Raw genomic sequence first — 21,136 nt, 5'->3', positions numbered from 1 at the left:
AATACTCTATCGTATAATCAAACCTTTCATCGTGCATTTTTAAAACTGGGATCTGTCATTTTTGACAGATTCGCCATTCATGATAGTCTAGTTAAGAATGGCATCATCATTACTTCTGAATGGAATGAACAGTCATGGAACATTTTGCTTACCGTTGGACTCAAGTAATTTAAAACGACGAGAAATAGTTTTAGAAAGAGATTTTTAAAAAATTGAAAATGTTTACATTTGAAGTTTGGACCAGTCTGTATCGCAAACTTCGAAATGGAAACTTGGCAAAGAATTCAATTAATAACCGCAAGCAAACAAAATATTAAACGCAAAGAACGTGTTCAAGTATCTTTATAGTGTTAGAAAAAGCGATTTCCAAGTTATAAGCGCTTGAAAAAGTTTCACACGTGTAGTTTTATCAGCAGATTATGCGAATACGAAAGTTTTTCAACTGCAATTTAGGTTAAATGACTACTACCCAAAAAAATATTTTTGTATCAACATGTCTATTGAGAAACTTACATAAAATTATTTCAAAATGAAATCAAAATAGTGTTTGCCATTTAACCTCTATCCAACCAAGGCTTCCCTGAGAGCCTTGAGGTCACAATTATGCTTGTGCGGCGAAAATTACATTAAAATGTATAAATTAAGTAATTAAATGTATTTCTATGAGATTAAAAAAAATTGTTAGCAAAACCACAAAATTTGGCCGCACAGTACTTTCTATACAATTTATATTGTACCATAACAGGCATTCTTAATTGGTTGAAGAGCAAAAACCAGAGTGATATATTCAAAGTGTGATTTTAAACTTTACAAGTTTATATTATAATTTATTAATATTTTTTATACATAAAAACCACATCTTATGTCCATCTATGCAAAAGTTGTACCATTACGCTAAACACTGTAGAATTTACGGAGAGAAAATGTATACACTTAATAGTAATTTATGTTTAATGTAACATGCAACTAAGATTATTTAATTATATACAAGATGCCAAAAAAAACTAAAAAAATGTTTCTAAAGTGGATATTAAAAATCTACGAGGCATCAAGGAAACCTTAAGAAAATGTATTTGCTGCAATCATCGGCATGGGAGATGAATTTTCTCTAGGTTTAAGGGTCTCACTGTACCGAGAGAAATATAAAACTAACGCGTCTTTGTATAAAGTCTAAGATGGAGGATACCAATGATACATTAGCTAATTGAAACTTAATAATAATATGAGACTAGCTGTTCGTGAAAATTCAATTTTGGTCGAAGAATTTATGCTTTTAAAATTAAAAATTATTCATTTAGCTTTGGATACCTAGACAATTAGCACTGTTGACTTTTAGTGCATTACAATTATTAAATAAGATTAAAAATAGTAAACTATTACACAAAAAAATGATTGGTCATGCCATTACTATCATTCTCACATTTAATACAATGTCTAGCATAAAAAGTTAAACAATACTTTAGATTTTATGAATTGTTGGCAAAAAATTTGGTAATAAAAGTATAGTGTACTAACAATTTAAAGGCATTCTATTTGGTGTAAGCATAAACGTAAAAGCTTGAAAGAATTGATTGTCTGGAGCCACATATCACAAAGATCATTTCTACTGTACTACATCATGTTATCGCTCATGATCAAGTCATACAGTGATTTAGGTCAAATTATAAGTAGGATTAATATGCTGAAACCGCCATTTTAACGACAAAAATACAGCATAATAGATTAATGGAATGAACAGTTACTGTAGAATACCAAAAATTATATAATTAGAAAATTGAATGTTATTAATATCTGTAATAATGAGCCTAACAATAATAATTCCCACTTGTGAAATTTGTACAGGGCATTGGATAAGAACTAACAAAAAAATGTCAAGATGCCACATTAAATACATGTTAAAAAAAAAAATTATTGGGGAATCTAGAATTCTAGTGCATTACACAACAGAGTTAAAGAAAACATTGCATAAAAAAGGGAAACTGTATATTCAGGATTTGTGCTTGAGATTATTTAGATAACGGTAATACACTGGACTAGAAGAAATGGTTGAGATTACACTTTCTTAACAGTTATGTATGTATTGCTTTGACTTAACAATAATACGGCAAAATTATAAAAATTCACAAACCTATGATTGTACTCATAAGCTTCAACAACTTCATAATACATGCATTTGACTTACAAATTACGAACTATAAAGTACTTGACTGCTGTGGTAAGCCTGCATATTCAACAAGGTCGTAATAAAATCAATGACTAACAATAACTACCTATATCATCAATTCGATAAGACTAGTTTTATCAATTCAATTAAAATCATATCATGAAGGTGTTGGCTAACTCTACAGTTCAAGATAAATTCAAATCAATACTTTTGTTGACCAAAAAAAAACCGTTGCCAAAATTGATCATATTCTTTCCATTACTTACAACACTTCCAAAGAGGCATAACGTATGCCCACTAGAAGCGTAACGAATCACAGAACGTTATATAAATAGATTTCTTATTATAAACAAGAGTTAAAAAATATATTTTACTCACCGTTTACTATAGAACACGTGTTCTCCAAATTCAGTTCACACGAAAGAGACAGGTTGGATACGAGTTACTTATCATGTGGTGCGGATCTAGGAATACATAACGATAGACGTTACACGGCTCAGGATTTCTTCCGTCAAAGGTTTACGGCTTAGGCTGCAGTCACCTAAAGCGCAATAGGATGTGCAGGACAGAATTGTCGCTCTTTGCGCTCCATGTGACTGCAGCCTTAGTCACAGATGAATGTCAATGTCAGCCCGAAATGACCACTAGACAGCGGTAGCTGAACACCAGGCCCTGGGTAGGCCCTGGCCAATATTGTAATAAGGTTATCGAAAGGGAATGGCCAGGCCCTGATATTGTACTGCATATATAACCCTCGACCTTCGAGACGTGACACATGCATGCATGTTCCATGTATATGTACATACAAACACACACTTCCATTAATATTCTTTTTGGTTATCCTTGTTCATTCGTTTCTAAAATACACATTGAACAAAATATGAGTGAAAAAATTTATCAACTAAAAGGAAGAATTCTGAGAGAACCCAAATTTTTAGAAACAAAATTAAGCTTAATACAGCATGATTACGATACAAATGCGAGTAAAACAAATAACCAACGTTAGGCCAATTTTCAAGTAAATTATAATTAATGCGATGATCAAGATAGTATTTCTGAGTTTGTAGCTATAACGATGTAACAATTAAAAAGCTTCAATTTATAAAAATGAAATCATCATTTTCTTGTATGTTCTAAAAAATTAAACTTTGCATGTCACTAAAAACAGTTCAAAAGCAGCGATAATCCATGCATATGATTTTTCCTTATCATTTGCTAAAATTATTTATCGTGTTGTTTTGATCCACAAGAATTGAATATCCGTATACTTACCATCATAGAAGTATAAGATTAGAGGGAGCTATCCCCATGTAAATGTAACTCTTCTTATACCTTTATGCTTACCATACCTCTACTGTAGTTACTGAAGAGAAGTTATATGTTATTGTACATAAATACATTTACCCTGGCCAGGCCCTGATCATAGCCTACGGTCAACCCCATTACACAGTGTCATAAAATCTGCATTTAAGCCTGCTCAGGCCCAAGCATCTATATTAGGGCAGTAAGGGTTGCCTGGCCAGGTTCTGGTCTTAGCCTTCCACATTCTTGTCGCGACGGTGCAGTTGCAGTCCCACCGTCCCACGGCGCGTAATAAAGCTGTTTAGCAGGATAGTCGTCGTTTTTCATCTCGCCATCTGCTCAATCCATAGACATGTAGACTACTCGTTCTTACGTGCAGCTTTGGGTTAAGCGGATTCAGTATCGGAACTTTTTCCCTAGATCGTATTTATAGCTATACGATCTAGGGAGAATGTTTCGTCGAGCAGACAGTAGACCAGTAAAAGGGCATTGCCAAAGACGCGCGAACATTAAAAATTGTAATATATATTATAACACAAGTATCTATTACCCAATGACCCGGGGCGCTAACAGGCCTCTCTATTAAATAATAAAGTATTAATTATTAACACAAGCGCCTATCACCTAATATCCCTAAGCGCTTACTGGCCACTCTGTTAAATAATAAATTATCAATTATAAACACAAGCGCCTATCACCCGATGACCCGGGGTGCTTACTGGCAACTCTGTGAAATAATAAAAATAACAATTCATAGCACAAGCGCCTATTACCCAATGACCCTGGCCACTAACTGGCTACACTATTATATGCTAACATAATTATTATTAACACAAGCGCCTATCACCAGTAACCTGAGGCGCTTACTAGTCACTTTATTAAACGATATGTATTATTAATTTATAGCACAAGCACCTGTCACCCGATGACCCACGGCGCTTACTGGCCTCTCTATTAAATAATAAAATATTAATTAACAGCACAAGCACTTATCAACTGATGACCGTTGTGCTATTAATTAATAATATATATCGTTTAATGAAGCGACCAGTAGGCGCCCCAGGTCATCGGGTGATAGGCGCTTGTGCTATTAATGGATACTTTATTATCTAACACAGTGGCCAGTAAGCACCCCAGGTCATTGGGTGATAGGCGCTTGTGCTATTAATAAATACTTTATTATTTAATAGACTGGCCAGTAAGCACCCCGGGTCATCGGGTGAATGGCGCTTGTCTAATAAATAATACTTTATTATTTAATAGAGAGGCCAGTAAGCGCCCTGGATCATTGGGTGATAGGCATTTGTGTTAATAATTTATATTACATTATTTAACAGAGTGGCCAGTAAGCACCTCAGGTCATCGGGTGATAGGCGCTTGTGCTATTTTGAATAATACTTTATTATTTAATAAAGCGACCAGTAAGTGCCGTGGGACATCGGGTGATAGGCGCTTGTGGTAATAATTAATACTTTATTATTTAAAAGAGAGGCCAGTAAGTGCCGGGGGTCACTAGGTGATAGTCGCTTGAGTTAAAATAATTAACATTCTATTATTTAATAGAGTGGCCAGTAAGCACCCCGGGTCATCGGGTGATAGGCATCACTTGTGTTAATAAATAATACTTTGTTATTTAATAGAGAGGCCAGTAAGCACCCCGGGTCACTATGTGATAGGCATTTGTGTAAATAATTAATACTTTATTATTTAATAGAGAGGCCAGTAAGCACCTTGGGTCATCGGATGATAGGTGCTTGTGCTATTGAATAAAACTTTATTATTTAATTAGGCGACCAGTAAGTGCCCTGGAATATCGGGTGATAGGCGCTTGCGGTAATAATTGATACTTTATTATTTAACAGAGAGGCCGAACAGTAAGTGCCAGGGGTCACTAGGTAATAGTCACTTGTGTGAATAATTAATATTTCATTATTTAATAGAGTGGCCAGTAAGCACCCCAGGTCATCGGGTGATAGGTACTTGTGTTAATAACTAATACTTTTTTATTTAATAGAGAGGCCAGTTAGCGCCTTGGGTCATTGGGTGATAGGCACTTGTGTTATTAATATTACAATTTTTAATTTCCGCGTGTCTTTCCCTTCTGATTGATGTTTTGTAATCACATACGTAATTCCAGCTGTATTTACACTTGTCAAGTCACTTGGAATTCTACTTGGAATTCCACATGGGATTTTGGATTGGAAACTCCAAGTGTCATTCCAAGTGGCATTCCAAGTGGAATTACAAATGACCACTAAAGGTACATTTTTTCCTTTTTTAAAATAGTTGCAGAAATTGAAATTTCAAGCGGTTTAATGGCCACAATAGGTGTTATCATCCATATAGTAACACCAAAGCAGAGGGGTTCAAGTCATTTCAAAAAAATTTTAACGAAAAATAAAAAAAATCTATTTTTTCGAAATCTGAGGACGAATCATAGAGATATTAGAAAAGAGTGCGCAAGACATACTGCTACCAGTAAGTTAGAGACTTGTGAAGTTGGCGCCCGTAAATATTAAATATTAATATTTTGCACCCATTCAGGGCTTAAACGATTCCTCCTTACTTGCGGATTTATCCTCCACTTGAATTTTCATTTGCGGATCAATAATTTGCGAGATATTTGCAAAATAAAAAGTCGAAAATGGGCGCGGCGCTGAAGTATAAAAAACTTTGTTGTAAGTGCTAAATTGGGTTAAAATCCAATTCTACCTGTACGATTCGATTCCTCCTCATTTGCGGACTACGTAGGTATATAAATTAATGTTATTAAATGTCACAAAGTTTGTAAATAATGAATTTAATTATAGTGAGAGAATCTAGTAACTTTTGTCTAGTGACTTTTGGTCCAGTGCTCCGTTCCTGTTGTTCGGTACATGTCGTTGACTCCGTAGCGCGGGTTCTACAAAATATTTATCTGGAGCCGTACCATACAACTTTTTTTAGCTTCGCGGGCCTATATTATAACATAGGCCGATGTACAGAAAAATAGTTATATGGTACGGCCCCAGAATAGAAAACTTTAGTAGGTATTAATCTATTAATTATTAGTTATAAGTTATTCAGCTTTTGGATCGATACACACACACACACACACATTTTTCGATGACTATGCAATCTAGTGTAAGCCCATTTAATAAACATTTTTTTAAATTAAGTACTTGTAAATTTATTACTGGGGCTGTGTTTACATAGGCTCCATTTGTAGTCTGTTAAGGTCACGTGATCATTTATGATAAGTGCGAGTGAGACGGTGACATCATGCTGTCTCCCTCGCACTTATGATAAATGATCACGTGACCTTAACAGACTTAATAATAGAGCCTTAGGCGAACACAGCCTGTGTCACTTTTATCCGTTTCCACTGGTCGGTAAGTTGATCTTCAATTCGCCTGATTAATCATTTAAGCGCGAAATTTGAATGCTTGAGCTGTTTTCTAAAACTTGCCCAAACAAAATTATTACTCGTGTGCTTAGCTGTGGCTTGCCTTGTAATGATTGTAGCTGTACTGCTACTTTTTAGTTGTGTTGTTATTTGTTTCTTGAATAACAACAAATATTGAAATTTTGAGCGTAATAAATAAATATCAGTCCACAGTGTTTGCCACAATAGATTCCAGACATTAGATTCTTAAGATGAAAAATCTGTACCTATTGACAAATAAATTTTTCCTTTAGTTTGAAGTATGCAATGTATGTGTGTGTGGATTGACCCAAAAGCTGAATAACTTATAGCTAATAATTAATAGATTAATGCCTACTAAAGTTTTCTATTCTGATAAATATTTTGTAGAACCCGCGGTACGGAGTAAACGACATGTACCGAACAACAGGAACGGAGCACTGGACCAAAAGTCACTAGACAAAAGTTACTAGATTCTCTCACTCTATAATTAAATTCATTATTTACAAACTTTGTGACATTTAATTACATTAATTTATATACCTACGTAATCCGCAAATGAGGAGGAATCGAATCGTACAGGTAAAATTGGATTTTAACCCAATTTAGCACTTACAACAAAGTTTTTTATACTTCAGCGCCGCGCCCATTTTCGACTTTTTATTTTGCAAATATGTCGCAAACCATTGATCCGCAAATAAAAATTCAAGTGGAGGATGAATCTGCAAGTAAGTAGGAATCGTTTAAGCCCTGAATGGGTGCAAAATATTAATATTTAATATTTACGGGCGCCAACTTCACAAGTCTGTAAGTTAGCCCGTCAGACGGTGCGAGAGAGACAGATGCGAGAATCTCTCTCTGTCTCTCTCTAGCCGATCGCTGTGATTGGCTCTATTCCCTCTCCAAGCGCTGAATGGCTGGAAAATAGAGAGAGACGAAGGGAAATTCTCGCATCTGTCTCTCTCGCACCGTCTGACGCAGTTTTCAGGCATTAGCGCACTCTATTCTAATACCTCTATGGGACGAATACTTGAACCCCTCTGATTTGGTGTTACTATCAGAGATTAGTAGGGAGATTGCTGACTGCCATGCTACGGAGTGTGCCCACTTTTTTCCAGTGGTTCGAGCGCCCCGCCGCGGCCAAGCGGCCGAACTAGGCGCACATTTTTTTTCTTATTTGAGAAGTACGGTAGGGGTATGAGAAGAGTGGATTCGCGTGAAAATGTCCATATAGGCGCACATTTTGGAGACGCGTGGAAGGGGTATACCGAATGTGCGCCTACGAGAGGGGAGTGGAAATGTCGGCTATACAGCTGTATATATCTTTTTTTTTTTTTTTTATATTATAGTGTACTGACTACTATGGTATGTACACTTTCTTTATTCATTCAACATGTTTACATTGTCTTTTTAACATGTCGCTTTTTACATCGTGTCATTCTACATTTCTCTTATTTTCGCTTGTCATTACATTTTCGTTCTTTATTATTCGCATATATCATATCTTTTTTATCTCCCCGGTCACGCAGGACAGGTTATCGAGAGCTCGTCACACAATTCTTTATTTTTCAATCGCTTTTTTATTTTTCTTTTCATTTTAAAAAGTAAATCTTAATCCTAAGTCGGTTTCATGAATTCGATACCCGGCAAGAACCATCAGAAAAAATCTGAGTACCCCGACCGGGAATCGAACCCACGACCCCTTGAGCTGTGTTGTTTCGGAGGCTAGCATGCTAACCACGGAGCCAACGACGAGCTCAGCTGTATATATCTGAACGCACAGCCAAAGCAAGCGACAACACGAGTTTTTCTTTTTTGAGTCTTTGGACTCTGCAACTGAGTACATGCTATGTATATATTTAACTGACTTGCTCTCGCTCTGGCTTCAATGTTATCCATAAATCTTATTTAATTAAATCTTGGAACTAAATGCTCATTAATTATATACACAGAATTTTTATTTCAATACATTAAGTTTTAACTCTCCCGTACTCTTAAAATTCCCAAATCCATTTATGTTTTCAAAAAATTAACCACTAATTTATTAATTTCACACATCCTAACTTTTGTAAACTGTAGGACAAGCTCCGGAGGTTATCCATGAATATTTGTGACTTCGAAAGAGATACGTCCCGTTCTTCGGATAGCTAAGATGGATAAGGCTTATGCCCCTATGTAGATTGTTTTGCACTTAAGGGTTCAAATCCACTTCATGGTAGATATTTTTTTATTTTTTTTATTCAATGTATCATTTTGTCTTCATTTCTTTTATTTATGTTTCGTTAAAATATATATTTGATGTATCCGGATGCATCCAGATTAGTTTTGATGTATTTTTTTTCGGATACATCAAAACAAATTAAATTAATATTGTTACTTTGATACAAGGCAATTCTATAATTTTATAACACTAAAATAACTTTTGAGGGTTTTAACATAATTTGTGTATTTTAAAACTCCTAAGAAATTGTGAATATTCTATTTACGACAAAAAAAAGCCGAAGACAGAAGAAAACTCATTCTTTTACTACGATTATATCAAATATGATCATTACCAGTATAGTTCATTTTACATCCAATTATACGTGAATATTTAACTACGTACATATGTTATATTTTTGAGCTTATATTTACATCCCTTATCAATACCTTAGGATTATTGCATTGACAAAATTCGTACTACATATATATGTACAAACATAAAAGTAGATTCTTTAGTCTTTATAAATAATGCGTATTTTGTGACGTGGTAACTAAAGCTATCACGTCAATGTATACCTATATTTCGGGGCAAGTCATCGGCGGCTACCAAGTCCTAGAGTAACATATATATTTTCTATATGTAAATCTGTTGGGATCAGCTGAGCGTGTCCCGGCGCTCGAGGAAGTTGAAGGCGAGGGAAGGCGCTTAATGATGCTCACTCACGTGTATTGTATAAATGGCGCTTTATTAGCATACAAATAATAACAGGTGAAATGGTACGGCGAAGTGTCGAGAGCTGTGACGGCAGCGGAGGCTGCGAGCGTGAGCGTGCGCGAATGCGGCTCATGCGAGGGTCGAGCTCGGACTGGGCTCGCGCCACACTAGGTAGCTGCTTGGTGGCTAGAGAAGGCGGCGGCAGCGCCGCTCGGCGTGGACAGCGCGAAGACCTCGCGTGGCTTCAGCTGCTGCTTGCGTCGACCGCCTGTGTGTGCCTTGACGATGGTCGAAGGCGCCACAAATCTATAACACATTCTTAATGTGTGTTCTCGGTGCCGTGAACTACGAGCCAGAGGAGAGAGAAGGACCGAAGACCAGAGAAGGGATTGAAAATGTGTGTGGTATGATTGGGTGAGCATGTGTGTAAGAGAGAGAAGGAGAGAGAGGCGAGGGCTCGCGACACGTCAGAGAGGTGTGAGCACCGAGTCAATTCCCTAGTTTTGGAAACCTCCAAAAATTTACCGGTTTTTAGACGTGTTGGAGATTTTTCGTATACACGGGAGGGGCGCGCGCATCTGTTCAAGTGTACTGCCATAACGCAGTCAGTATCGCGTGGAGCGGCATAGAGAGCAGATAGGAAAGAGAGAGTGAGTGGATATAGGAAAAAGTGACAGGTAGAGCTGAGAGTGAGGAAAGGGATCAAAAAGGAGAGCATAGGAGGACACCGAACAATACTGCCCGAGAGTTAACCGTGCCGCCGAGTCTACGCGACGATTGAGACGAACTCTAGGTAGCACCGGGTGACGGCGAGGACAGAGAGAAGGTCACTTCACGGAGGATGGTGCACTAGGTGTGATTTCGAGGTAACGGTTTGGAGACGATACGATTGAGTCAGGGTAAAGGGGTGTAGGATCTATATAGGGATAGGAAAGGTTGAATTGAGCGGAAGGTATGCTTGAGGTTGTGTCCGTGTGTGTGTGTGTGTGTGTAGCCTAGGTGCCAGCCACCAACAGTCGAGCCAGGAAGGAGTTCGGCGAAGAGGACGACCGGAGGTGACAGCACGAAGATATCTACCTCGAGAATATAGTGTGCCAAAATATATACATATGTAGAGAGAGAGAGAGAGAGAGAGAGAGGCGACGTTGTGGAGAGTGTGCATTGAGGCGAATAAATAGCGCGAGAGCGCTGTGAAAATTTATAACCGCGAGTGTTTATTGAGAAGTAGTGCCCCCATTTGTCTTCTTCTATTTTCCTTTTAGGAGTGTTTGGTGTTCCCGAGCCAGACACCTGTGGCAGACCTCCCGGAGGAGAGATATCCAGAGTGTAGAGACATGGTAAGAAATATAGTGAGAGTTTTGTGAGGGGATCCGGGACGGCTGTTTATCGGCTAGAAAAATCCTCGTCACAATTTTAGATTAAAAAGTCTTACAGAGACTGAACGAAGCTTTTTTTATTCAACACATACTAGTTTCAAAACCACTTGTAACTCAGAGTATTGTTTAAATAAAAAAATTTGTATTCTGTGTAAACAATTAACCTTTTTACCTATAATCAATTGTTATTGTAATTTTTCAGAAATAGTTACCAAAATTTTTGACAAAGCATAAATCATATATACAGTTATCAAAAATTTTTTTTCCTCTGTTTTGAAGGTGGCATTATATATATATTTTTATAGATGAATAACTGTACAAAATATTAAAATTTCACAATTGAAATTGCTCTTTTAACTATCGCAATCGATCAATTAATTTTACATCGTATGCAACACACAATGATTCACATAAATTTATTCTATTGTTTGTAGTTGATAAGATAAACCATCAAAAAACACCTCTTGCCACACAACGCCAGGCAGCTAATTTTTTTTTTTTTGTAGTTATAGTAACATCCGCATTGTCGGTATATCTACAACCACGTGACATAGGTTGCTTTTATTAAAAAGTTCGCGGAACTCTCACGACGAGTAGCTTAACTTTAGAATCTTTAAAATGCCTTTTTCACAGCTCTACATATTAATTTTTGAGAATCATAGCTGAATTAGTTTATCATAAAGAAGTATGCACTTAAATACAGTAAACAATAATAGTTTGAATACTTCACGGTTTTAAGAATAAAATGGAAAACTAGAATAAGTAATTGATTGATTTTTCAGAAAACTGTAGATTTTTTAAAGATTTTGCACTACAAATGTATATGTTGATACTATTTTGAGGGGGTTGTCGTGGTACAGTCAATTTCAAAATTGAATTTTCGTGTTAGAAATGTCTTTGTTGTGATTATTCTTAACAAAACAGGTAAATAATTTAGAAATTAGGTGTATGGAACAGAAAAATGCCCAGGAAAGTAAACACAAACGTTAAAACAACAAATTAATCTAACTTTCGCCTCGGACTGAACCACTATATGGGTATTCTAGGTTGTAACTGGACTTTAAACTGTTATATTTTAAAAACGGTGAAGCTAGGCTTCCTCAATTTTAGTATACTTATTTCAACTATAATAAACCCTAACATATTAATTTTTTAAAATATTCTTAAGAAAATTTCAAAAGTTATGAGTAAAAACGTTCATTTTCCGACAAGTCCTTCTAAAAGCATGCGTATAAGTGGCCAACTTCGCGAGTTTATTTCTCAAAAATGGTGTATTTAGGCTCTTTGAAATTTTAATATGTTATTTATGATACTGAAACATACCTATACAAATTTTTTCAGAAATTTCTTAAAACAATGGAATATCACAACATCCCCGGAACTTAATCGAAGTTTTTGCTAGCAGAAATAGACCCAGACTCAGTTTTTACTAATATAGAAATTCGTAGTTAAAAAATTTTTTTAGTTCTCACAATTCCTTATTCTAAATAATTTATCACGTTAGCATAATAAAGAGTCTTCTCAGAGTAATAGGCGTAAAAGAGCCTTTTCAAACTGAATATAAGAAAGAGCCTTTAATTTTTATTTCTCCGATTTTAAGTTGGTACTATGTTTATGTGTGTATGTATATGATTGATCTATAAAAATATAAACATCACTACCTTGAAATAGAAGTAAACAAATTAGTTAAAAAGGCATTGATATCTTTTTGTTGAACTCCTCGTTTTGCTCTCCAGAATAAAATAAATGTGTGGATTCGTACAGGGGTACGAGACCAACCGAGTGCTGGGTGAGGAGCAAATAAGAACTCAAAAATGTCGAAGAATAATCTTGAGCGATGATTCGTTGGGCTCAATCATACCAATCGACGCCAACACCTCAGTGCAAGTGTACCTCTGTATAAAAAGGCTTTTTCTTTTAGTTTAAGAGGACTTTATTCTGCCCGAAAATTTAAAAAGGCTCTTTCTTGATTTTTACTCTAAAAAGACTCTTTCTTGCACTCACCCGATTGTATCATTGTTAAAAGTATTACGATGCTTTTCCTGCATTAAATATAAATGATTAAAGTTCCTTTATAATCTACAGCCTAAAAATATGTTTATTACAATCATCACGCTTAAAGATAATTCATTTTCTTTTTTTTTGTTTTTAACAAAATACTGCGGTATTATAAAAATGTTTAGTCTCAGAATCTTGCCGAATAAATTTTATTACTTATTCATCGAACTGTTTCTTTCATTATTGTTCTTCTGGCTGTCTAAAAATAAATAAAAGTAGCACACCTTATTGAAGATTTGCAAACAATTTTAAAATTTTTACAAAACTATTTTATATTGTGTTCATCAAATTCATTTACTGATTAAAATTTCAACATTAAGTAAATAGCAGTAAACGGGCGGCTTTTTTTTGTCGTAAATAGGATGTTCACAATTTCTTAGGAGTTTGTGAATACACAATTATGTTAAAATCAACTGGCCTCTCTATTAAATAAAAAAGTATTAGTTATTAACACAAGTGCCTATCACCCGATGACCCGGGGTGCTTACTGGCCACTCTATTAAATAATAAAATATTAATTATTAACACAAGCGACTATCACCTAGTGACGCTTACTGGTCACTGTTAAATAAATAATTTTTAATAACACAAGCACCTATTACCTCATGACCCGGGGCGCTTACTGGCTACTATTAAATAATAAATTATCAAGGAATTACAAGAGCGTCATTTAAAAAGATTCTTGTCGTACTAGATAGGCAATCAAAATTGTGATATGTTTACATATGTTATCGATTAACTTTTTACTATTTAATAGTGTTGCAAATAAGTGTCCTGGATCATCAGGAAAAAGGTGCTTGACATATTTAATAATAACTATTTATTTACTAAATTTGCAATTAGTGCCCCAGGTTATACGGTGATAGGTGCTTGTGTTATTAATAAGTATTTATTTAAAAGAATGGCCAGTAAGCGCCCCGGGTCATTAGGTGATAGGCGCTTGTGTTGTTAATAATTATTTATTTAAAAGAATGGCCAGTAAGCGCCCCGGGTCATGATATGATAGGCGCTTGTGTTATTTTAATAATTATTTATTTAAAAAAGTGGCCAGTAAGTGCCCCGGGTCATTAGGTGATAGGCGCTTGTGTTATTTATTAATAATTATTCATTTAACTGAGTTGCCAGTTAGCATCCCGGGTCATCAGGTGATAGGCGCTTGTGTTGTTAATAATTATTTATTTAAAAGAATGGCCAGTAAGCGCCCCGGGTCATGATATGATAGGCGCTTGTGTTATTTTAATAATTATTTATTTAAAAAAGTGGCCAGTAAGCGCCCCGGGTCATTAGGTGATAGGCGCTTGTGTTGTTAATAATTATTTATTTAAAAGAATGGCCAGTAAGCGCCCCGGGTCATTAGGTGATAGGCGCTTGTGTTATTTATTAATAATTATTCATTTAACTGAGTTGCCAGTTAGCATCCCGGGTCATCAGGTGATAGGCGCTTGTGTTATTAATAATTATTTATTTAAAAGAGTGGCCAGTAAGCTCCCTGGGTCATTGGGTGATAGGCGCTTGTGTTATTATAAATTATTTATTTAACATAGTGGCCAGTAAGGGCCTCGGGTCATTGGGTGATAGGCGCTTGTGTTATTAATAATTATTTATCTAAAAGAATGGCCAGTAAGCGCCCCGGGTCATTAGGTGATAGGCGCTTGTGTTATTAATAATTATTTATTTAAAAGAGTGGCCAGTAAGCGCCCCGGGTCATGATATGATAGGCGCTTGTGTTGTTTTAATAATTATTTATTTAAAAGAGTGGCCAGTAAGTGCCCCGGGTCATTAGGTGATAGGCGCTTGTGTTATTAACAATTATTTATTTAACAGAGTGGCCAGTAAGCGCCCCGGGTCATGATATGATAGGCGCTTGTGTTATTTTAATAATTATTTTTTTAAAAGAGTGGCCAGTAAGTGCCCCGGGTCATTAGGTGATAGGCGCTTGTGTTATTTATTAATAATTATTCATTTAACTGAGTTGCCAGTTAGCATCCCGGGTCATTGGGTGATAGGCGCTTGTGTTATTAATAATTATTTATTTAAAAGAATGGCCAGTAAGCGCCCCGGGTCATTAGGTGATAGGCGCTTGTGTTATAAATAATTATTTATTTAACAGAGTTGCCAGTTAGCGCCCCGGGTCATTGGGTGATAGGCGCTTGTGTTATTAATAATTATTTATTTAACAGTGTGGCCAGTTAGCGCCCCGGGTCATTGGGTGATAGGCGCTTGTGTTATAAATAATTATTTATTTAACAGAGTTGCCAGTTAGCGCCCCGGGTCATTGGGTGATAGGCGCTTGTGTTATTAATAATTATTTATTTAACAGTGTGGCCAGTTAGCGCCCCGGGTCATTGGGTGATAGGCGCTTGTGTTATTAATAATTATTTATTTAACAGTGTGGCCAGTTAGCGCCCCGGGTCATTGGGTGATAGGCGCTTGTGTTATTATAAATTATTTATTTAACATAGTGGCCAGTAAGTGCCTCGGGTCATTGGGTGATAGGCGCTTGTGTTATTAATAATTATTTATTTAAAAGAATGGCCAGTAAGCGCCCCGGGTCATTAGGTGATAGGCGCTTGTGTTATAAATAATTATTTATTTAACAGTGTGGCCAGTTAGCGCCCTGGGTCATTGGGTGATAGGCACTTGTGTTATTAATATTACAATTTTGAATTTCCGCGTGTTTTTGGCAATGCCCCTTCACTGCTGTGCTGTCTGCTCGACGGAACATTCTCCTTAGATCGTATAGCTATGTATACGATCTAGGGAAAAAGTTCCGATATTGAATCCCCCTAACCTTACGCTGGGCAGTCAGCAATCTCCCTACTAATCTCTGTTACTATATGGATGATAACACTTATCATGGCCATTATACTGCTTGAAATTTTAATTTTAACTATTTTAAAAAAGGAAAAAATGTATTTCTTCGGTGGTTATTTGTAACTCCACTTGAAATGCCACTTGGAATGACTCTTGAAGTTTCCAATCTAAAATTCCATGTGGAATTCCAAGTGGAATTCCAAGTAGAATTCCAAGTGACTTTACAAGTGTAAATACAGATGGAACTACATATGTGATTACAAAATATCAATCAGTAGGGTTGGCAATGCCCCTTTACTGCTAAGCTGTCTGCTCGACGGAACATTCTCCCTAGATCGTACAGCTATATATACGATCTAGGGAAAAAGTTCCGATATTGAATCCCCCTAACCTATAACGCTGTTAGAATTGCATGCGGAGCTCTATAGCAAATCTAAGTCCCAAGTACCTCAAAGGTTAAACCTCTTAACCTATCTCTCTGGTAAATTCGCTTGCCTTGACCGGCGATTATCTCTCCTTAGTGGATTTACCGCCTAGATTTAATCATTCGCGAGTGCACTCGGTGAAATCTTTTGGTTTGTTATTTCCAATGCGTTTAGTTATACGTTAGTCATGCGTTTGTTTGAATTACTGTGATTCTCGTGCGTGCGTGCTTATTGTTTTATCATGTTCATTCACTTTGTAGTTATTAAATAAAAAAGGGTTTTTTTTCTGGCTTTGTGTTCTTTTTCCCTTCAAATTCTTGTGTTATTATTGATAGCCTTATATCCAGTGTAGTGTTAAATGTAATTACATACATGCAATTAAATTCAGTGCTTCACAATAAAGTAACTTCCTTTTTTTATACAGCAGCCGAGCCACCTTGGGCAAGGTCATCGGATTAAACATGTGGTAATAATAAATACTTTATTATTTAATAGAGAGGCCAGTAAGTGCCAGGGGTCACTAGGTGATAGTTGTTTGTGTTAATAATTAATACTTTATTATTTAATAGAGAGGCCAGTAAGCGCCTGGGCCCGGGGTCATCGGGTGATAGGCGCTTGTATTATTTATTAATAATTATTTATTTAGATCGTATAACTATGTATACGATCTAGGAAAAAAGTTTCGATATTGAATTCACCTAACCCAACGCTGTTGGCAGTAAACTTTTGATCATCGCGGCTATCGTTGGGTTAGGCGGATATAATATCGGAACTTTTTCCCTAGATGGTATATATAGCTAAACGATCTAGGGAGAATGTTCCGTCGAGCAGACAGCACAGCAGTGAAAGGGCATTGCCAAAGACGCGCGAAAATTAAAAATTGTAATATATATTATAACACAAGTGCTTATTACCCAATGACCCGGGGCGCTAACTGGGTTCTGTATTAAATAATAAGGTATCAATTATTAACACAAGCGCCTATCACCCGATGACCTGGGGCACTTACTGGTTGCTTTATTAAACGATATATATTATTAATTAATAGCACAACGGTCATCAGGAGATTGGTGCTTGTGCTGTTAATAGTTATTTTATCATTTAATAGAGAGGCTAGTAGGTGCCCGGGGTCACCGGGTAATAGGCGCTTGTGTTATTTATTAATAATTATTTATTTAGATCGTATAGCTATATATACGATCTGGGGAAAAATGTCCGAAATTGAATCCGCCTAACCCAACGCTGCTTACGTGCGTCGCTGAAGCATAAGTAGGAGACCACGGTGCAAGATAAGACAGGTGGTACAAAGTACCACCTCTATGCTTTGTGCGGACTATCGCAATTTTGTGGCAGTACCAAGTTCTCCACCAGGTAGATTAGTGTTAAAAAGGTAGTATATATACATACATTTTTAAACGGTCACAAATATATACACATATTTATATGGATGCATTCTACATACTGCATACACTTTTTGACACTGATCCATCTGGTGAAAAACTGGTACTGCTACAAAATTTTAGCGCTATTTACATAGACTTTTTTTGCTTATTTTATTCTAAACGTTCATATTGAAAAGGGGGTTTTACTGTTTCGCTAAACTCAAATTGAGTGAACAGACCCATACCTCTTTTTCTATCAGTCAACAAAGTGAACAAAGCCTATGGAACTTTGGAGCTATTCACATAGACATTTTTTGCTTATTTCATTATGAACGTTCAACGTTCAACCTCAACGTTTATATTGAATAGGGTGCTCCACTGTTCCGCTAAACTCAAATTGAGTAAGCAGACTGAACAGACCTATACTGTGTTCTCTGTCAGTTACATAGAGTGATAGAGGTATAAGAATAGAGGGGAAAAGCGCTATACTAGCCCATTAGCGGCAGCAACAGCATAATTAAGTGTTACGGGGCATCTATCCTTGTTGCCAAAGCCACGTTATTGGCTACTTCTTTGTCCTGAATCCTAGAGTTAATTCAATCTCATGTAAGACTTGACCAATAACATAACTACCAGACAAAGACAGATGCCCCGTTACGAAGCGAATTCTGCTGTCACATATCACGCCTTCTTTTCTTCTCTATTCTTATACCTCTATGGTCAGTTAACATAGTTGCGACCATAGGCTTTATTGCCTGATAGAAAAAGAGGTATAGGGTATAGGTCTGTTCAGTCTGTTTACTCACTTCGAGTTTGGCGGACCAGTGTACCCCTTTTTTTAATATGAACGTTTACAATGAAATAAGCAAAAAATGTCTGTGTGAATAGCTCCTATGTTGACTGACAGAGAACACAGTATAGGTCTGTTCAGTCTGTTTACTTAATTTGAGTTTAGCGAAACAATGGAACTCCACTTTCAATATGAACGTTATCAATGAAATAATCAAAAAATGTCTATGTAAATAGCTCCTGTAACTCGGCAGAGGTATGGATGGACGGTGTGGTACTTCGTACAACCTTTCTCATCTTATACCGTGTAAGAGACACAACATCTGTTTTTCTTGCACATTACCGAAGGTGGAAATATGCAAGAGAGACAGATACTCACATTATGGGCGTCTTAATGTCTGAAGACTGTAAACCAAACCTATGGCGGGTGATTCAATTCAAACTGACGTTAACTGAATATTGATATAATTTGTTTTATACTTGATAATAGGCATCCTGTTCATAACAAAACTATGCTACGTGATTACATCATAATATTGCAAAGATATTTAGCCACCAAAACTAAAAAAAATTTTGCTAACGCTGAGTCTTTAAAAAAAGAGGTTATGTTGACAAAATGTATTGTAAGTGGGGAAATCACTTGGGAACAAACCATAATGTAGTGGTCCTAAAAGGCTTCAATTTTTTGCATTTGTATTTGAAATACAATGTTTAAATACATTTTGTAATACAATTGTATTTCATCAAGGTATTTAAAATAATTAAGTAAAATACAAATGTATTTAAGCAAATTATTTCAAATACTTCATCAAATACAAGGGTATGTGAAACAATGTATTTTAAATAAAAATGTATTTCGTATAATTAATTTTAAATAAAGTATTTAAACTATTTTTTATTTAAACATTTTATTTAATATTTATAGTATTTGAATACAAATTTATTTAAAATTGAAACGTATTCGATTTTTATATTTGGAATAAAATAATTTAATTACTATATTTTAACTTAAAATAGTAAATGTTCTTTCAAACAATTTTGAATGATTGGAATATTTCATTTGAAATAAAACGTTTTATATTAGTATTTTGTTTGAATTACTACTTTAAATATAATCATAAATAGAGTATTTAGTTAAGATATTTTATTGAAATAGAGTAAGTAAATTTTTGGATAACTTGAATTAATGCTGAAATAAAGTATTTTAGAGTATTTTAACTCTAACAAATACTGCACATCTCTGCCCGTAGGTGGCGTTACCAGGTGCGTATCCGGGCGGATTCAGGCGACCTGAAGGTACGGTTACCATTTACTGATCATGCTTAGCCCTGAAGATACATCTTCAACTTAAGGGAGTTGGGTTGCAATTCACTTAACGATGAAAATGTTTTTAAAAAAATTTATGTTGTAAAGAAACATTGTGTGGATGTAGTCACCAAATTTGAGCACAATCGCGTCCACAGATTTCGAGAAAAAATTTATTAAGTGTGCCTTTTTCGTCGTCTTTAACATGGGCTCAAATGTAAGTTATCAAAAAAGTTGTAAAAAAATACCTATTACTCTTGACACAGCGATGAGAATGTTTTGAAAAACTGATATGTTATTTATGACAACTTCATTCGTATACGCGCAAAGTTTCAATAAAATCGCGTCTGCAGTTATGGAGATATTTACAAACGTAAATAAATTTGTTTCCTGCTTATATACTTCATTCATGGGGCAGACAAGGACGCACTGAGTACACTGTTCGCTGTCAGCTCGACTTTTTACGTGGCGCGATAGTTTTTCACAAAATCACTTCTAGAAGCCGTTCTACTTAAAATTATTATGATCTCAATCTTGGTATAGGCCTTAATGAGACTTTGTACTTAAATGGTATCCCATTAAAACCTCTAGTTTCGAAAATTTATAGCACACTTTTATTAAAGGAAGATAAGATTGACTATACCGTTTACTCTTTATTTTTTTATATCTCATAGAGAAAGTATTTAGGCTATTTGATTAGTACCATAAGAAATGAGATACCTTGAAGAATATTCTGTAATTTTTTTGAAGTATTTTATTTAAACGTTAACGAGTACTGGCGAGTCGAACACAAATGCATTTTCCATAATCGAAAGGGCGGATGTTTTTAGGCTAGGTTAGTACAGCATACTTTAGCACGGTGACATATGAACATACACGTGCTCCTCTTTACCTCCCCGTGGGAGCGACCCAACTCCCTTAAAGGTTATATATAACCTTTAAGGCTATATAGCTTCTGCTCCGATTACTTCAAATTATCGTTGTATACAAATAAGTACTTTTAAGTAATAAATAATAAACGTGTCCCTCTTGACAATATATACGTGTATAATATACGTAAAAAATATAAGTATGGAATATACGTATAATTACACTCACTTATCATGGGACTTTTTTCACGTATAAAATATATGTATAAATTTACGCATAAATTTACATATAAAACATACGTATATAATTAAAAATAAATTAAATGGCTTTT

The 21,136-nt window shown here is 35.6% G+C and overlaps 1 protein-coding gene across 1 annotated transcript in view; it reads right to left on the bottom strand.

Annotated features, from left to right (window-relative positions):
- Positions 1 to 2,708, bottom strand: part of RpS5a (ribosomal protein S5a) — an 87,935-nt gene extending 85,227 nt beyond the window's left edge. The window contains exon 1 of the mRNA XM_014350978.2: positions 2,543 to 2,708. The gene's annotated coding sequence lies outside the window, so the exon portion shown is untranslated. The remainder of the gene's footprint in view (positions 1 to 2,542) is intronic.
- Positions 2,709 to 21,136: the final 18,428 nt, after the last annotated feature.

Source organism: Copidosoma floridanum, unplaced genomic scaffold (assembly GCF_036245765.1).
Source record: "Copidosoma floridanum isolate Cflo_tuat_1 unplaced genomic scaffold, Cflo_Japanese_pri ptg000021l, whole genome shotgun sequence".
NCBI classification, from domain to species: Eukaryota; Metazoa; Arthropoda; class Insecta; order Hymenoptera; family Encyrtidae; genus Copidosoma; species Copidosoma floridanum.
Note: the sequence above shows the minus strand (reverse complement) of the source record. Positions and strands in the feature narration are given on the sequence as shown.